Here is a 19,891-nt window from a genome sequence, read left to right on the forward strand (position 1 = left end):
GTATTAATTTTTATTCAATGTGCTACCTTTCAAAAATATAATAATTCAATATAAACATTGTAATGTGTTTAATTTACAATTTTAAAACTAGAACATGGCTCCTAATTATAAACCCCGTCTAGTCTAGATTTAGCTAGCTACTTAGCAGAAACTGTTCACCGTGGTTTAAGATTAGTATTGTTGTGACCAACAATCCAAGTTGTTTATTATTTTTAGATTCAGATAAACACTGTGTCTTATGTGTTAAAACAATGATCACAAATTAATAAGCTCTATAAAGCAAGATTTAATTATACATACAATAAAACAAAATATTTTAAACACTCTGGTATCAGTCGTGAATAATAATTTTACAATTTTATACAAATTAATTGTAAATTTACAGTTTCGCAAATACTGTGAGAAATAAATACAGTTTTCAAACTGGATAATGGTGAAAAAATCCTTAAAATTTTATAATTTTTTAAAAATTGTTTTTCTTTTTACTTATAATTGGCTTGTCTTGATAAATAAATAATAGAGACTATCTTAATAATTTAGATTCGTCGTAATTAAACATAACAAAACTATCCATCAATCAATATAATGAGCTTGAAAATTTCTATGAAAGTTCTTTTTGGATTACAAATTGAAGTGTTCAGTTATCCAACTATTCTCCTAAACTGAATAAAAATTTGTTTATAGTTCGATTATATACCTTATACATATTTTTTGATAGCTCTGTTACTTTTGTAAGCTTTAAAGCTTATAGTTTATTATTCAAACTAAAATAAGTGCTTTAAATAGCAACCTAATAAAACTTAAATAACCAATTTTAAAAGCTAACATAACTTTAAACTAAAATTGATTGTTATAATATTAGTGCTCTTTTGTCTTTTTTTATCAATTTTTGTTAAAAGTAATGTTTTTTTATTGCAATCAATTAAAAAAAGCTGTGGCCTGTGAAAAATACTGGTTAATATATGAGTAATATTTTAAAAATAATAGAATACAACCATAGCAAATTACAAATATGACATTGAAATTCATTATAGTAATTAATTGACGTGACATGGTTAAAGTCACTGACATTCTAATGTTGTTAAATAAATAAATAAATTTATTTAAAAATATTTTGCATGTTAGTAATTTTTTTTTCTTCAGCTTATAAATCAAACTGATTTAACGAAATAAAAAAAATTGTACAAATATTTTAAAACATTTAAAATAAACGAAATTCTGTTAATTGCAACAACAGAAAACAAAAGAATATGTTTATTAATCTAGTAATTTTAAAAAATATATAAAAAATCGTTTATGAACTAAATGATAATAGTTTTTATTTGTTTGTACGGAGGGTCATTTTTACATGAGAGAAAAAAACAAAAAAAAAAGATAAATTAATAAAAAAAAAAGTAACTGACTGACGGTAAGGGTTAGTGGTAACAGTGAAAGTAAATATAAAAAAAATGACTTATAAATTTTATAATCAAAAGAAGTGTGTATAATATTTAATATTAAAAAATTAGAAAGAAAAAATTATAAGGCTACTGACCGAAGGTTAGGGTTAAAAGTAACAATGAAATTAATAAAAGAAAATATATATATTAATAAAATAATATAAACGAAAAAAAAATCAGTTTGTGAAAAATCTTTAGCTCGTGCAAATCTGTCTTCATGCAAAAGTAACCCTTCGTACAATCGTTCCCTTCGTCCAACTTTGTCTGCTCGTGCGAATTTAACAGCTACACCATCAACTGAGCGTATTTTTCTTTATGAAGAAAATCTAAGACAATTACTTAACTTAATTTTATGAGTTACACGATATATTACAGATTTTTTCGATATTTAAATGATCAGTATTATGTGTAATTTAAAAGTTAATTATATAAACGAATTCCAATAAAAAAATTAATTTCAATAAAGTTTTTTTTTGATTTTGTAAACATTTATTATAAATTTTTAATACTGTTGAAGAAATATCAGTTTTGATTATTGTTGAGTTCACACGTTTAATTAGGTTCATACTTTTTAGTTTTGTATAAATGCGGACCTAGTAGAAAGATTACTTTTATAAAAACTTGAAAAGTACAATTAAGTTCCGATGAGTTTTTTAAAATTTGTCAACTATATATAAGATTTTTTCACTTAAGAATAAAACTACTCTATTTATATCAATTTATGGTAAATACTTAGTAACGTTTATTTTACAGAAACTAAATTAAAGTCATCAAATTGAGTTTACTGATAAAACCTGAAAAACAAGACTACAATAAATGCTAGTTAAACTTTGTTTTACAAACTTTACCTAGTTTTAATAAAAAAAGATTAATCTGTTATGCTTTTACCTTAGACTTATATTCTCATTAGCTAACTAAAATAGTCGTAAGAACTACGAAAGAACTAAACTCCTTAATTCCGTGTCAATTTATTCTATTTATATATGTATGCTAAACTATTTTTTTGTGGTTAGCCTATAAAGTATAATTGGTGTTTTAAGGATTTTTTTAATTTGTACTTACTCATTTAAGATTCAAGTAACAAACTAGTAAAATCAAATTTTCAGATTTTAAATGACACTTTTTTGCTTATCATAATGCAGATTAAGTTAAAATTAATAGTTTAACTTCTAATAAAATTGTTTTGTTCAGATCTTTATAAAAAAATTTTAATCTATAAAAACTTTAGACCTATTTTTAAAGTTAATTAGTTTATATTTTTATTTCAAATTCAATTTTAGTTCTACTTATAATTATTTTTTGTCCATAAAGCTAAACTGGAGGGCTTTGAGGTTTTGATCATTTTGATTTATTAAGTGTTGAGACAAAATTAAGACTTGGCTTGTTTAATCATCAGTTTTTATAACAAAAAAAAAGAACAAAAATTAGATTTTTGATAAAAGCTTAAGTAAAGTTTTAAAATCTAGCTGAAAAAATATTTATCAATAATTGTAATAATATCGAAGTTTTAGATAATAAGAAAATTAATCAAGTACTGAAAGTGTAGTACACTAACTGAAATTAAAACTTCATTGTGACTTGAATAAGCATCTTAGTTTTACATTAAAGTTTAATATATCTCTATTGCTGCAATAGGAATTCTTTTTGTTATTGAAAAGTATTATTATTAGCAATCTATAGAGGTTATAAATTTAATGTTGTGTGTTATAACTTGAAACTCAATAATCTAATTTTTATAAATTACATATCTTTTGTTGTAACAAACTTACATTTTAACTATTTTATTTAAAACTAAACTTTAATTTTGTTAGATAGTAAATAAAAAAGTTTTATATTAATTTAATACATTTATGTATAAGTAAAATATTATTGTTTTCATAAAATAATAAAATTGTTTTTCTAAAATTAGTTAAACAATAATGTTTTATTTAATTGTACAAAAAATTTCAAAAGCATTTAAATAAAAAAAAGTAGATATTTATCCTATAAAAATATTACACGTATTTTTAGTTTGTAATTAGTTTATTATAGTATTTTAATGGTTTCTGTTTGAAAACGATATAAATCTAAACGCTTTACAATGTATAACTAATTGTAAAGGTTTCATAAATCTAATTAAATGTCTAAATTGTAGCTTTCATTTGACTTTTATTTTTCTTACTAGTTAAACATCAGCAAATTTAAATTTAAATGTTCTTACTTATAAAATGATATGCTAGAACAGTTTCAATTGTAAACAGAAATAATAACAAAAATAATAAATAAAGTTCAAACTCACCTTTAATTTCAATTTTTTATTATCAAATAATAATAAATGATTTAATAAATTATTTTTTTGATATATTAGGAAAACAAATGTATATTCACTTTTTGACACTAAAATGTTATAACTTATATTTAAAACAAACTGACGTAATATTGAGTGCCACATAAACACTCATGTTTGTTAAATATTTAGGTATATCAACAACAAAAAAAAAATTATTTTGATGATTTGCATTACAATACAGTTTGTACAGCTATTCAGATAAGCTGATATTACTAGTAAATTTAAGTTTTATTTTTATAATTTTTTTTTACTTTAATAACTCATCAACATTATTGAAACGAATATAAACAAATAAACTAAAAAATGCATCAATGTAACTTGAGTGTTTTTACAAAAATATAAAATAAAACAACCTAGTATATAACTAACAACTTTTTTATTTATATTTTATGAGTTTTTTAAACTAGAAAATAATACTTAATTAAAATAAAAAAAAATAGGTTGACCTCTGCAGGCAAAGCTTATTATAAAAATTAATAAATTTTACTTATTTATCAGTTTCAGATTAGAATAAAGATTATTTAGTTGTGGAATAAAAAAGCAATCGATTCTTTGTTATTATTTCAAAAAATAAAACAAAAAAAAAGTTAACTTTTGCTTTATATATAACAATTTTGAATATATGAATGTAAAATACAATTAACAAGAAATATATATAGATATATATATATATGAATGAAAACGTAATTAGTGCTTTAATTTTTTTTTCTTTAAGTTATACTTTTGAGATTTAAGTTGAAAAACAGTAAAAACAAGTGTTGCAACTATTAAGTGAAACTTTTTTGCTTATAATAATGAAGAAAATGTTAGAATTAACAGTTGTATTTCCAACTTAGATTTTTTTTCAGACTTTATTAATAAACTGTATATAATTAGACCTATTTCAAAATGAATTAGTTGATTGTTCTTTTAATTCAATTTTAATTGCATTTAAATTCGTCCATAAGTTTTCGTCAGTTAAGTTGTAGGGTTTTGAGGTTTTTATCATTTTGATTTATCAAATGTTGAGACATTATTTAGACTGAGCTTGTTTATCGGTATTAAACATAATTGGTGTTTAATTTTTTAAAGTTATACGTACCCATTTAGTACGATAATTACGGAGTAGTAAAAAAAATGTTTTAACTAATAAGTGAAACTTTTTTGCTTATCATAATGCAGGATAAGTTAGAACTAACATTTCTAACAAAATTCTATTGTTTACATCTTTTTTAATAAACTTTAAACAAGTTTGGACAAATTTTTTAAATTGGTTATTTGACTATTTGGTTTATTTTAAATTCGACTTTAATAGTATTTATAATTCATTTTTGTCCGAAAGTTAAGTTGTAGGGTTTTGAGGTTTTGATCAGTTTGATTTATTAAGTGTTGAGACAAAATTAAGACTGAGCTTGTTTAACAATGTGTTTTTATAACAAAAAAAAACGAACAAAAGTTAGCTTAACTAAAAATGCAAAACTTAGTTGTAAAAGTATTTATCAATAAATTTACTAGTATTAAAATTTTTCTTATTAAGAAATTAATCAAGTACTAAAAATGTAGTACAATGACTAAAATTAAAATTTTATTGCGACTTGACTAAACATCTTAGTTTTACATTTAAGTTAAATATATGTTTTGTAATGCAATACCAATTCTTTTTTTATTGAATAGTATTATTATTAGCGTTCTCTAGAGGTTATAAATTTATTGTTCTGTGTTTTAACTTAATACTCAAAAATTTAGTTTTTATAAAAAAATATCTTTTGCTATAACAAACTTAAATTTTGTTAGTTAGTAAAAAACGTTTGTATATTTTTTTAATACACTTAAAATAAATAAAACATTATTTTTATCATAAAATAATAAAAATGTCTTTCTATTTTAAGTAAAACAATTGTGTTTTATTTAAATGTAAAAACAATTTAAATCCTCTGACATAAAAAAAAAGTAAATATTTATCCTATGATACCACTTAACGTATTTATAGTTTGTAACTAGTTTATGATAGTATTTTAATAGTTTCATTTTAATAACGATATAAATTTAAATGCTTTACACTGTGTAACAATAAATAAAATATTCTTAAATCTAATTAAATGTCTAAATTGTAGCCTTAATGTGATTTATATTTTTTCTAACTAGTTTTATTAAAAAAAATTAGTTTAAGTGTTCTTACTTATAAAACTTTATGTTTGACCAGTTTTAATTGTAAAATAAAATTATAAATAAAAACCAAATAAATTTTTAAACCATCCTTAATTTCAAGATTTTATTACCAAATAATGAAAAAAAGATAAGCTTAAAATTTTTTTTATATCATAGGAAAACAAATGTATGTTCATCTTTATACGTTAATATGTTAAACATTATATTTAAAACAAAAATGACGTAGTATTGAGTTCCACACAAGCTTATTTAAATATTAAGGTATATAAACATTAAAGAAACAATTATACTATGAATGTTAATTACAATAGAGTTTGTACAGCTATCAAGCTGATGTTTCTAATAACATTTTAGTTATTTATTTAATGTTTTTTTACTTTAATACTTCATTGACATTATTAAAACAAAACAACATAAAACTTCATAAAAACATAAAAAGTGCATCAACATAACGTAAGTTTTTTTACAATTGTTCTAAAATAAAATTATCTATTTATAGCCAACAACATTTTGTTTTCATATACTATGAATTTTTTAAACTAGAAAACAATACTTAATAAAATGAAAAAAGAGTTTAGGTTGACTTTTTCTAGCAAAGCTTTTTTTTTAAATATATTAATTTTACTTAATGATCAGTTTCAGATTAGAATAACAAATTATTTAGTTGCTCAGTAAAAAAACAATCGTTTTTTCATTATTAATTCAAAGGATAAACCAAAAATAAAGTTAACTTGAGCTTTATACATAATAATTTTGAATATATGAATGCTTCATAGTAAATTATAAGTAAAAAAAAGTAGACCTTTTTATAATTATCCAAGAATATATTAAAATCGTTTTAAGTGTATACTTAATTAAGTCTAAGTATACATATCAGTTCAAATATGTGTTTTTTACTTTTATTTAATATATAAATTATGTATTATTTAAAACTTTAAAACTTTGTCTATTTATTTTTACTTTCAACCAACGCTTTTTTAATAAAGTACATACTTAAACAATATTTGTTAATGAGTTTATGGTTAAAGTAATAATTTCTTTTATAATATAAGTCTTTAAAATGTAAGTTATCATTATCAGAAATAAAACTAAAAATATATTGAAAAGCTTTAGTATACAATTAAACTACCAAGTTCTAAACTGGTTAATTATAATTTCAAATAGTTAAAAATAGTTATCTTAAGCGTAACATACTAAATATTTTTATTAGTATTTTTAATAATAAAAATGATAACATAATTAATATATATATAATCACAAGCATTTTTTTAGAACACCGCTTTATATGCTACAATAAAACAAAAATTTTTGAAACGTTTTAAGTATTTTAGTTTGAAGAGATAAATTATTAAGCTGAAGAATAAAAATGTTAACAAAGAAAATCTTTATAACTGTACTTAAATTATTTGTTCTACTAGCCTACAAATATTGAAACAGTTTGTGTTATAGGAACAGAATGTTTAATTAAAGCCTGTCTCCACTTAATACTACTTTCAACATTTTATACTTTTATAAACATAGTGACTAACAAACAATTATTATTTAAATACAACTAAGTTATCTATATGTCATCTATTAAAGAAATTTTTCAATAAGATATAAATAAATTATAGGTATACTAGTAAAATGATATAAGAATAACACAAATTTAACCTTTTATTTTAAAAGTTATAACATCTTTGAATCGAAATTTAAATTTAACTATTTTTTTATCAGCTTTCCAAAGTAGCTGTACAAATAAGAATATTAAGAAGGAAAGTATTTCAAAAAGTGCTAAATTATCTGCAAAAATACTTATTATAGCATTAGTTTAAACTACTCAATTCTTCAGGTATACAAATAATCAACATTTTTTACAATGTAAAAATATAGAAATCAAAATATCGTAGTTTTAAATGTTCTTGCTAAATTTATGACACTAGAGTATAAACTAAATAGAAAAAAAAAGGTTTTCATTTAGCATAAAAGTCACTAAAAAAAATTCAATTTTATGAATATTATTTTAACTTACTAACTTAAATTCTAACGGACAACATACCCCGTAAGTTAATGTTCTCTTTTTTGGGAAAACAAATAACAACATATAGGTTTAGTTAAGTGATTGGATATACTAAAATATCCTTACTAATATAGCAGTTTCCAAATTTTTGAAAGTATGTAAGTATAAACAAACAACAAAAACTTATAGTTATATCTATTTTTAAAAAACAACCAACTAGAATAAATTAAACTTTGATTAAAACATTCGAGTCCTTCTGAACGCGGAACAAAAACACCTGACGTTCTATTAATCAACTTTCTGGTGAAATACAACTGGAATATACAATAAATATTTATAGTATGTTAATCCTTTTCTATTTTCTTAATAGGTTGAAAATGGAAACTATAAAAAGACTTTTGATGTTTTTTATATACTAGAGCTACTATAGTTAGTTAATCACTTGTTCATGGTAAAACTTTTTAATTTTACAGAAATTATTATAAGCAGCCAACATTAAAAGTTTAATAAATGTTTTTTTTTAATGTAATGCACAATACAAAGTAAAGTGTTTTAATAAATGTAATAAGCGTTACGAATTTCATTGAAAGTTTTAAATTACACACAAACAAAAGTCTAGTGTTATATAGTAAGGTAGACACAATCATCAATTATCCTATAAACTAAAGTTTTATTATACGCTTTATCTAACTAAAAACACTCTGGATAAAGTTAGTATAAAATTATGCAAACGAAGAACTTAATTTGTAACTGTTATTTTTTAATAGACTAGTTTTTTATTTAAATTTGTTGTTGGTTAAGGTTTTTATAATATTTTGAAGGTTTTATATAACTAAATCTAACCTTTCAAGGTTCTTACCAACATCAGCTAAATGTACTTTTCGTTATAAAAAAAAACCTATAGTAAGACATTTACATAAATTAATTATAAAAGTTGCACAACTTATAACATAACTTTACTTTGAATTTTGTAGAAAATGTGTACATTTTTTAATTTTATTAAAAAAGAATCTGATATGTGTTGAGGTAACACGTTTATTTGAGTTCATACTTTTTGGTTTTGGCTAAAGTGTGAAGTAAAGCAGAAGACTACTAAACTTTTATAAAAGCTCAAAAAGTGCTTAATGAAATGATAATAACTCAAATAAGTTCTGATATACTTTATAAATTTTAACAACTATAAAACAGACTTCATTTGTTAGGATTAAAACTATTTTATTTGTAGCAATTCATGGTAGAAATTTAGTTAAGTTTATTAAAAACTTAGTTTTTATAACTTTTATTTAAAAACATCACTTGGTTATAATAAACCAAGTGATGTTGTATATTTAAAATAAACTAAATATACAACATGTTTTCAACTCTTTTAATCGTTGAACAGTTGACTTGTAAACATTATAAAGATAACATTTCATATAAAATTTGTTGTAAGATAAAACAAAGTTTAAAAAAAATATTATATTAAAAAAAGTAAAAAAAAAATTAATTAAATTCGTTAATTTAATTTAACTGATAAAATCTTAAAAGCAATACTACTATATATATACTGTTATAAACATTGGTTTATTATTTTTTTTGCAAACTTTACTTAATTGTTATAAATAAGTTTGATCTATTTGGTATTCACTTTAAATCCTAATTTTAATCAGCTAACTAGAAAGCTGTAGAAACTACACAAAAACTATTTGAAATATTTTGGTGTCAATTTATTCTATTTGTGTTTGTATGCTAAACTCTCTATTTGTGGTCACCTTATAAAACGTAATTGGTGTTTTAGTTTTTTTAAGTTGTACGTACCTATTTAAGACTTAAGATATAAAATAGTAAAACAAATGTTTCAACTATTAAGTGACACATTTTTGCTTATTTAATTCAGGATAAGTTAGAATTAACATTTCTAACAAAATTGTATTGTTTACATCTTTTTTACCAGACTTTAAAAAAGTTTGGACATATTTTTAAAGTTAATTAGTTGACTATTTAGTTTTTTTTTAAATTCAACTTTATTGGTATTTATAGTTAATTTTTGTCCAAAGTTAAGTTGTAGGGTTTTAAGGTTTCGATCATTTTGATTTATCAAATGTTGAAACAATTTAAGACTTAGTTTTTTTTACCGTGAATTTTTATAACATAACTATAACAGTTTTCAAAACAAACAAAGGAACAAAAATGGGATTTTAATCAAGATCTTAGTTATCCTAACTGAAAAGGCTGAGCTTAAATGTTATAAATAGTAGTAGTACTACAAAAGGCTATTAGTTTTAATATAGTTAGTTAGTTATAATATAGTTAGTTAGTTTATTAGTTAACTATATAGTAGTTTATAAAGCATTGCTCTTCAAAATTAGTATTACTGAAAAAATTGATTAAAAATTAAAAATATGTTTGTATGTTTAAGACTTTATATAATAAATATTTAGAGATTTTATTAAGGTTATTTAGCTTTTTTAGGTTTTATTTTGAAATTAGAACATAAGTACAAAAAAACCTATATATGCCCCTATAAACTTTCGACACATATCTTTTATTAAGCTAACTAGAATAGCTGTACCATCTTAAAATTGATGTTGTTACAATAAATATGTTAATTTTAAATTATGTAGTTTATTCTGAATGCTCTGATTGTGTTAAAAAAAATATATGTCTTTAAATATTAAGCTTACTTAGAAAAAAATTAAAACTCTCTTGCAGTCTGATTAACCTACAAATATAATAAATAAATTTTTATAAGTTCGTCGATACTTAACATCTACTTTTTTAAAACAATATATATAATGAACTTATACAGTTTACATAAATTACTTGTTTGTTTAGATAAAAAATAAATTACAGAAAAAAGTTCAATAGCTTTATCTAAGTTCCAACTTATAATTCTTTATTATTTTCAAATTTAGATATAAATGTTACTTACCAATTAACTTATTTTAATACTCAAAGAAATAAAATTATTTTGAAGCTATTATCCTTACAATAAGTTACTTCAAATAAAATATATTCTTAAAAAATATTGTTAAATAATTTTGATCATAACATAAACTCTAATTAATATCAAAAAAACTATAGCAAGTAGTATTAGCAAAATAAAAAAAACTATAAATACAAAAAAGTTTTATTTCATACTTCTAAACTAAATAATTAGCAAAGTATCTATTTTTTGTCGTCATAGAATTAAATTGATAATCTAACGTTTACTTAATGAATAACTTATTTTAACACTTAAAAGTTGTTAAATAAATCTGATCTATCTTTAGTGGTTTGTAAAATATTTTAGTTAGATAAAATATGTTATTAATAGTAAGAAAAATAAGTTGAAAACCAAAAGTAAAGCCTAAATACAATCAAATTACTTTATTTAGAAATCTCTATTACCTTTTGAACCAAGTGTGTTCGTTAAAGGTTAAAAAAATTCTTAATAATGATTTATAAGTTGACGACTAAAGTAAAACTTAATTATAGTAATTTAATCACTTAATATTTTCTATCACTCTTGATTTTTGCAAGATCTGTTTTTAAAGCTATTCTAATTAGATGATTAAATTTCATACTAGTTTATTCTAGGTAAATTTTTGTAAAACGAGTACCATAATAACGACAAATAAGTAATCAATAATAAGTGTTGAAATCGTTAAATCTACTGAAACCTAGTTTTATTAAAGCTAAAAAATATTGATTTTATTGATTTTTTACTTATCTCAACATATTCTAGGTTTTTTAGCAATTTCTGATAACTATAAACAGTTATTTAGATAGTATTTTGTACTGGGTTTGTACTGGGTACTAAAAGTTTTACTTGAGACGATATATTAGGTTAAAATTGTATACAAATATCATCCAATGTTAAGTTTATTAAACAATCGCATTTCTTATAGCTGTTCTTAATTTACGTTCATAAAAGCAAAACCAAAAGTGTGGTTTTGTTTTTTTAATATATTCGATGAAATATATTTAATACTAATTATAAAAGTTCTCGCTATAGTCCAATGCTTGACACAAAAGAATAAAAGACCTTTCCCAAAAATTAAATTAGAGAGAATCGCAAAATAATAAAATACAGATGAAGCAAAACCATTATTAAACTCAAAACAAATGATTTAAACTCACAGAAAAAAAAAAAAAATCCTATTTTTTTTTAATAATTTTTTTTATAATTTTAAAGTTTTTGTTTTCTATGTTTCAGTGTATTAAAAAATCTTAGTTAAATAAAGAAAACAGTTGTGTTTAAACAGTACTTTTAAATGTTCTTATTATAATTAAATTATTTGACTCTTATAATCAAAGTAATAAGAAATAAACGTTTTATTTATAAGTCTACTAATGTATTTAAACTGAAATTTTCTGGATATCGAACAGACTAAGTAAGGTAAAAAAAAAATACTTGTAATTATCTTAATTGAAGTATTGAACTATTGTACTCGTGAACAGTTAAGGATATCTTTATATTAACGCGTTCTATCGTATAAACTGGTAGTCTGAACCTTATATTTTAATTAATGTGACCAAGCAAACCAAAGAATGTTACAACAATTCGTAAAGTGAACTCAATATGATTAACTGCAGTATTTTAAAACATTTCAAATTTCAAAACCGGCAAATGTAAAATGAAAATCTATAGTTAGACGTAACAGTTGTTATATTAAGTATATTGTGTACTAAAGGTAATTTTGAGTTCCTTTTACCTCGTAACCACAAACTCTTTCATGACGTAAATCAAAAATTATTCAATTAAACTTTCATCTTTGCGGATATCATTATTTTAAAGTTTGAATAGCGATAATAGCTGTCAAGAGAAATATTATATAATTTACAAAAAAATACAAAAGTTTTGTATGCAGATTAGGAAATAAGTGTTTTAGTAAAATATTTAAAGTATTTTTTTTTTAATAATAATTAGAAAACAAAATTAAAATTATAATTGTCATATCTTAGAAATTTATTATAGTTTAATTATTATTTTAAAATGATTAACATTTTATAAAAGTAATTAATTTACTGTCTTTTCATATATATAGTGCAGTAAATGAACTTAGTTACGTTTTAATATTTAGTTTTATAGCTCATTATTTACGTGTTACCATATTCACCACAAATCTTTAGAAAAACACTTAAATTAAAGTTCCATTTATTCATTATTCGTTGATCGTTAAACCGCTTCTACTTTGTACAACTATTTTAGTCTTTATGTACAACTAATTGATAATTATTTAGTCTTTATATTTGAAACCTTTTTTGTAACAAATTTCAATCCACAAATAAAAACAAAAGTCAACAATTTAAAACACTATTTTAAGCCGTATTTTGTCTATGTGACCAGAAAATTTATTATCTCATATTTCACTAAGAGCTCAATACTTTCAAGTAAAAATTTTCAAATACTTTTATATATTCTAGATGAATTTCGTGCAATATAAAATAAATTTTTTTCTAACCATGTTAATCGCTGGATTTTACAATTATGAAATTAAAGTAAAATTACGTTTTTGTAATTTAATATCAGTTAATATTTTTATTAAGTATTTTGCTTCATTTTGTTGTGTTACGTGAGTCTACCTTTGTACTTTGTAGAAAGTTGTACTTAGACTTCATTTGTTTCCTAAAAACAACACCTTTTTTTGAGTTCACTGGCATTTACTGCTAGTTACTTTTAACAAGGGTTGGTTATGTCATTTCGATCATCAGACCATAAGCCTTCGGTAGACTGAGACCGGTTTCGTCCTTGTTTGGGCTCATCAGTCAGTCACAATCGAAAAACCTACAGTCCTCAAACTACAAACGACTTATTATGTTTTCACATATAGCAACCATTTGCTGGCAACGATCAGTGACGTCAGCACGACCTTTTGTCCTTGGACGTTAAGACATTGTTCACTAGGCAAGACATCTGGTATGCCCGTATTAAGTTCGATTAACAAAAACATCGGCGAAAGTCTGCAGAGCAGAAGGCCTGGACTTTCGTTTGCCGTGAGACAAACTCAAGTTTAGGTTGTCTACTAAAATTTATTTAAAAAAATTGATTGATTTAAAACAAACAGTTTTAAGCATGTGTTTGACTAACAATAACTTTATTTAGAATATTAGAAGTAGTTTATGAATAAATTATAGTTTTCATTTTTAAAAACATATCTTAGTTTTAAACTCAAACCCTTTAAAGTATGTGTATTTAAAATTTTATTATTTTTTTGTTTAACAAATTAATTTTAATTTTTAGCTAACTAGTTAAGCTTTACAAATCTATTTCATCTTTTTCAGAACATTTAGTTAATAATCCAACTTGTTTAAACATTTATAATATAGATAGATTTAAAATTATTAAAACTATTCGTAATGTTTTTGATTTGGTTAAATTAGAAGCCATTTGTATTTTTTTAAGGAAACCCGTTTTATGTAAGCAATAAGATTTTGACTATACTGTTTCTTTATTTTTGTAACATTTTATAAGAATTGTTTTCATTTTATTATTTTGAGTTTTACTGTAGATCAATTATAACTAAAATGGACTTATTTGGTTTTAACTTTTACTAATTGCTCTTGTATTTTATTAATTTCTTGATTACTTTATGATTACTTGATTTGGTTATTATTTAAGAGTGTAAAATCTTATTATTTTTTATCATTGTACTCTACTAAAGAGAATTGATCGAAATATATTTAGTGTTTTTGAAAGTGTGTGTCTTGTATAACTAATTGTAATATATTGGTAACTTATGTTCAAACATTTAGATTAAGTAAAAATATTTTTAGTCATTTATCTTATTAATGCAAATCTACACTTAAGATTGTGCTATAAATTAACATACGATTCCTACATAGTGTGGCCTTTTGGTATATTAGTTACTACAGCTGTTCCAATTAGCTGATCGTTTATGATTTTAATAATAATAATAAAAAAAAAATCTGATAAACCAATATATAGCATTTTTTATCTATTATTTTTGTTCTCGACCAGACGTAAAAATGTATTAAAGGGGTGTACGACTCGAAAACTGATATGTTTGTTCTGCACCAGGTCTTAAGACCAAATAATTTTAGCGCTTTATTTTTCGTTTAATAAACAAAAGTTATATTTTAAACCTTTTTATCTTTAAGTATAAAATAATGATAATCAAACTTTTATTACTATACAGTTTGTGCTTTGAAGCTCTAAATTTATATTTTTTAAATAACATTAAAAAAATTAATAATCTTTTTTCTTTTAGTCCTATAGATCTTTAATTTACATTTTAACTTTTTAATTATTAAGTTAGTAATTTAGTTAAATAAATGTTAATTTAATTTTTTAAAATCTTTAAGTGAAAAACAACAAACATTGGAAATTATAAAACTTAACAATAATAAATTTAAACCGTGATACATCTGTAGTTAAGATAAACTTATTTATTAAACATTAAACGTACTAACTTAATGTTCGAAAGATTTCAATGTTTTTTAACAGAATGAAATGATCTTTTTATTTATAGTCATTAAAATATATACTTACACAGTTGGTAAGTAATGTTATATGTATGTAAGATAGATAGGCATTTTTTTCGTTTACTTTAAGGTCATATGAAATAAAAAGTCTCATAATGAGAAAACCTAAATATTATTGCATGTTAAAATTTCTTAAAGCTGTTGTTTACACAGCATCCATTAAATATAATTTTTTTCCTAAATAAGGTAGTTATAGTAATATAGGTAAAAATAGTTTACTATTTATGATAAAGTTTATAGAAGTTTTTTTTTTAAAGATAAATTTTAATATTTATATTTGTTCCAAAAATCTCATTTTAATTTGTTATTTTACCTTATTAAACAAATGTTTGTGTTAATTAAAATTTAAAATATGTAAAACTTAAAATTATAAAATCTAAATATTGCTAGCAATCATTATATTAGTACTAAAATAAATATTTTCTAATGAAAAGTAACCAATCATTTCTTGTATAACTTTATCTTCAATTTAGTTTACTTTGTTTTGTAAAATAACGTTCAGTGTGAAGATCTAATGCGAATATACGATCTAATTAAAATAAAACGTACTGCGTTTTCTGCGTTTGTATTGTTTTTTTTCAGCTAACTTTGTAGCTGCACAAGTTTAAAGATTTTACAGGATAAAACATTGTAAGTCAATAAAATATATTTTAATAATTATTTTTTTAAACCATTGTAATATTTAGAAAGTGACGTGATAAATGTTTTAAACAATACAAGAAAATATCGTAACATTTTATTGACTGCAAAACAACTAAAAAAAAAAATATTATTAGCTAATCAAATAGTTTAGAATCTTAACAAAAATATTTCTTTTGTATAATCAATTTTTTTAACTTAATGTTTGTATTAACTATATAAAAAAAATAAAATTAATCAAAATATAATTTTCTTGTTGTTGTTATCTTGCATGAAATAGAGTGGCCTCAACCCTTTTACATTTTTACTAAAATACTCTTGTTCGAATTAAAACACAAAAAAGTCCATTTATTAGTAGTCTAGATAATTATGTTTGTAAGTTTAACTTTACTTTAAGTTAGTACTTAAGTTCTAGATTGGTTAATAGTTTATATATTTGTTCAAAAAATAAAAAAAGTGTTTTAAAAAACTAAAAGCGATAAAGTAATAAAAATATTAAAAAGTTTAATTAAATTAAAAACAATTTCGTTATGTACCTTAATTTAATAATTAAAAAAATATAAAGATATATGAGGGATAGGAATTAATTTAACTGTACTTCAACAAAAAAGGTTAAGTCTAAGGTTGTAGTGTTAGAAAATAACTATTAATCATAGTTTATTGCTTACTTACACTGCATTTACTGCTTATATTTTAGGTATATATAATATTTTATGGTTAAAAAAAATATTCATAATAAAAGGTACAACCGTTATTACAATAATTTGTTAATAAGCAGGACTATATAGTTTTTTTGATTAATATTTCCCTAGCCAGGGTTAGTTCATTATGTTTTTCAAAGTACCACAAATAGATATACTAAATGTTACAATAAATATTCATCTTGATAAAAAATAAATGCAGAAATTGGGGTATTAGTTTGTATAGCTATATTAGATAGCTGATTTAGGATATTCAATTTTATTAAGCAGAAGCTCTTTTGTTTAAAGTTTAATATTAAAAGATAAATTGTTGAGGTCAATTTATGTTTTTTTAGAAAAATAATAATAATTTATAAATTTAATAACAAAATTTTTAACTTATAACTATTAGTCGTGATTTTGCAAATGTCTATCAACTTTCAAAACAATGAGGAAACCTTAAATCGATTAAAAAAAAACGATTATTTATCAACTTATGATACTTCACTAGTATAACCCTCCTTGAAAAATTTTTAACTTAATTTATTTTTAGTTTTAAAATTGAAAGTTTCAAGGATAGATAGGTAAGACAGAACGATAACAGTCAGTCAAAGTACAAATTTCTCTATTGCCCCTTCCTGCTTTCACTATCACAAAGACTCCTGAGATTTTGTTTAAACGGATAACAGTTTAAGAAACTTAGTTCTTTAGTAATATTAAATATTATTACTGTAAATAAATACTTAAACAAGTAAGACTACTTATATGAACCTGAACCTGAAAAGGAAGCCAACAAAATAGTAAGTATATTAATTGAAAATTAGGTAATTACGTTATGTAATTTAAACGAGGATTTTTAAAAGATCTAATAATAAAGTTAACAGTTTTTTTTTAACGTCAATTGTGGATTAACACGGTACAAATATTTACTTTACTAATGAAATACATTTTTCAAATTTTTTAATAAATTACATTTTCTAAAAACAAATTATTAGTAATATAATTTTGTATTATTACGTCTTAATTTTCTTATGGTGCTCATTATGACTGCTATTTTTTTATCTAAATAAAGGGTATGGGTTAAAAATGTTTGACGAAATTTTCATAGAACGATGAAAAATGCACGAAGGGTTACTTTTGCACGTGAGTAAAAACCAAATTAAAAACAGTTACCGACCAAGGGTAAGGTAACAAGAAAAGTAAAAAGAATGAAAATATAATCAATTAAGAAAAATTAATAAAAATTTAAAAAAAAAAGAAAACAAAGATTAATTATAAATAGTTAATAACTATCACAAAAAAAAAGAAAAGAAAAATTGAGTATGGGTTACGGGTAACAGTTGTTGTAACAATATAAAGGAAAAAAAAAACTAAATAAAAAAAACGAACACGTGCAATTGTCGTCCCTTCGTGTAAAATCTTTCCTTCGTTGATATTTGATACCTATCTCTTAATCAATTATCTTTCAATAAATTTTAGAAACTATTTTTTTATAGAAGAAAATTAGCAGTCTTTTTAATTTGAATTAAAAACGTGCTTCTAATTGATACTCCTAGATAACCACAACCTAGTTAAACGGAGTAATGACATATCAACAATTATTATTAAAATTAATAGGTTAGTGATCATTACTTTACTAAAGTGATGTATATACATCTGTGAAAGTTCTAATAACTTTATGCGTTTGCATAAAAAGCTCCTAAAATAATTAATCTATTTATTTTGTACTTAAAAGCTTATTTAAAATAATTTCATACGGCTTGTTATGATATGGACATAAAGTTATACTTTTTAATATGCTAGTAGACATATAACTAAAGGGTACTAATAGTTATAAACTTAAATATAATAATAATGTTTTTATTTGCTTTTACAAGTTCTTGATAAACAAATATTTGTTAATATCATTAAAATAATTTCTAAACTTTGTTTTAGATTAAAAAAGGTAAAGTATTTACAATTTTTTTCATTTTAAAAAAATTTCGCTTTAATATCAAAATAAAGCTTATGTTATTTAAGGTCAACCTAATTTTTAATGTTCAAAACTAAATTTAATGTATATCAATATTTGCATTAGTGAATTATAATCTTTAGTTTGTATGTAAACACAATCTTTGAATTAAAATTATAAAACAAATTTTAAAACTTGTCGTCTAATTTTTCCACTGACGTCATTGTCTTTTACAGCAAATATTAAATTACTTTTTTTTATATAAAACCATCTCTTTTCTAAGTAATAAATCGACTAATCGTCCTTTTTAGAATAAAATCATTAAAAATGGTTAGTGCATTCCATATTCCTAAGTATATGAATAATTAAATTTAAACTATCAAGTAAAAAGGTGGACTAATATAAATTTGTACATTTTCAAGCTATGTTTAATTATCCAGTCAGTGAAGCTAAATGATGACAATATCTTATGTAGCAAAAATTTGTGTATTGTGTGTTAATGGTTTCTGTTGAATGAATTTGTTACCAAATATAATGTTAAACTTGTACTTTATTCATAGTAAAGCACTTTTTGTTTTTGCTGTCAAAACGTCTTTTCAAGATATGTTTTTGATTTTGATAAATTTTTTTGGTTCGCAACTGACTTTTTAAATCAAGTTTGATTTTTTACTAAAGAAATGATGCTGACCCGCTGTTATAAAAAGTATTCAAAATATGTGTTAGTTGTGTTTTGTTAGCATAATAGTAAAACCGGGTTAGAAATGATTGGTCTCAGTGTTAATTGTATTAAATTTTCATTTTTTTTTTACATATGATTTATCTTTATTTATCTTCAACAACTACTCGTAGTATATATTTTAGGTGTTTTTATTCGAAATTTATAAATTATTTTTTTTATTTGTTAATATTTTAAAAATAGACTAATATGATTAATATTTGATTGCAATTTATTCATTTCCATCTACTCATATTAGAGATTTTATATGGTTTTTTTATAACATTTTTATTTTTTTGTCATAGTTGTTGATAAAAGTATTTTGAGATTTTTATCTTTTATTACCTTTTAATTATTTATAATAAGTGGTTTATTTTTTGTTACCAAGTTGATCTTGTTATAAACATTTATCTAAACATAATAAACATAATCTCAGTCTACCGAAACTTGTGGTCTGATGATCGAATTGGCATGATCAACCCTTTTGTTAAATATCGATTATGTGAGAAAGTAAAAGTAAAAAA

This window comes from Thalia democratica, chromosome 1, assembly GCF_965202585.1.
Source record: "Thalia democratica chromosome 1, ktThaDemo2.hap1.1, whole genome shotgun sequence".
NCBI classification, from domain to species: domain Eukaryota; kingdom Metazoa; phylum Chordata; class Thaliacea; order Salpida; family Salpidae; genus Thalia; species Thalia democratica.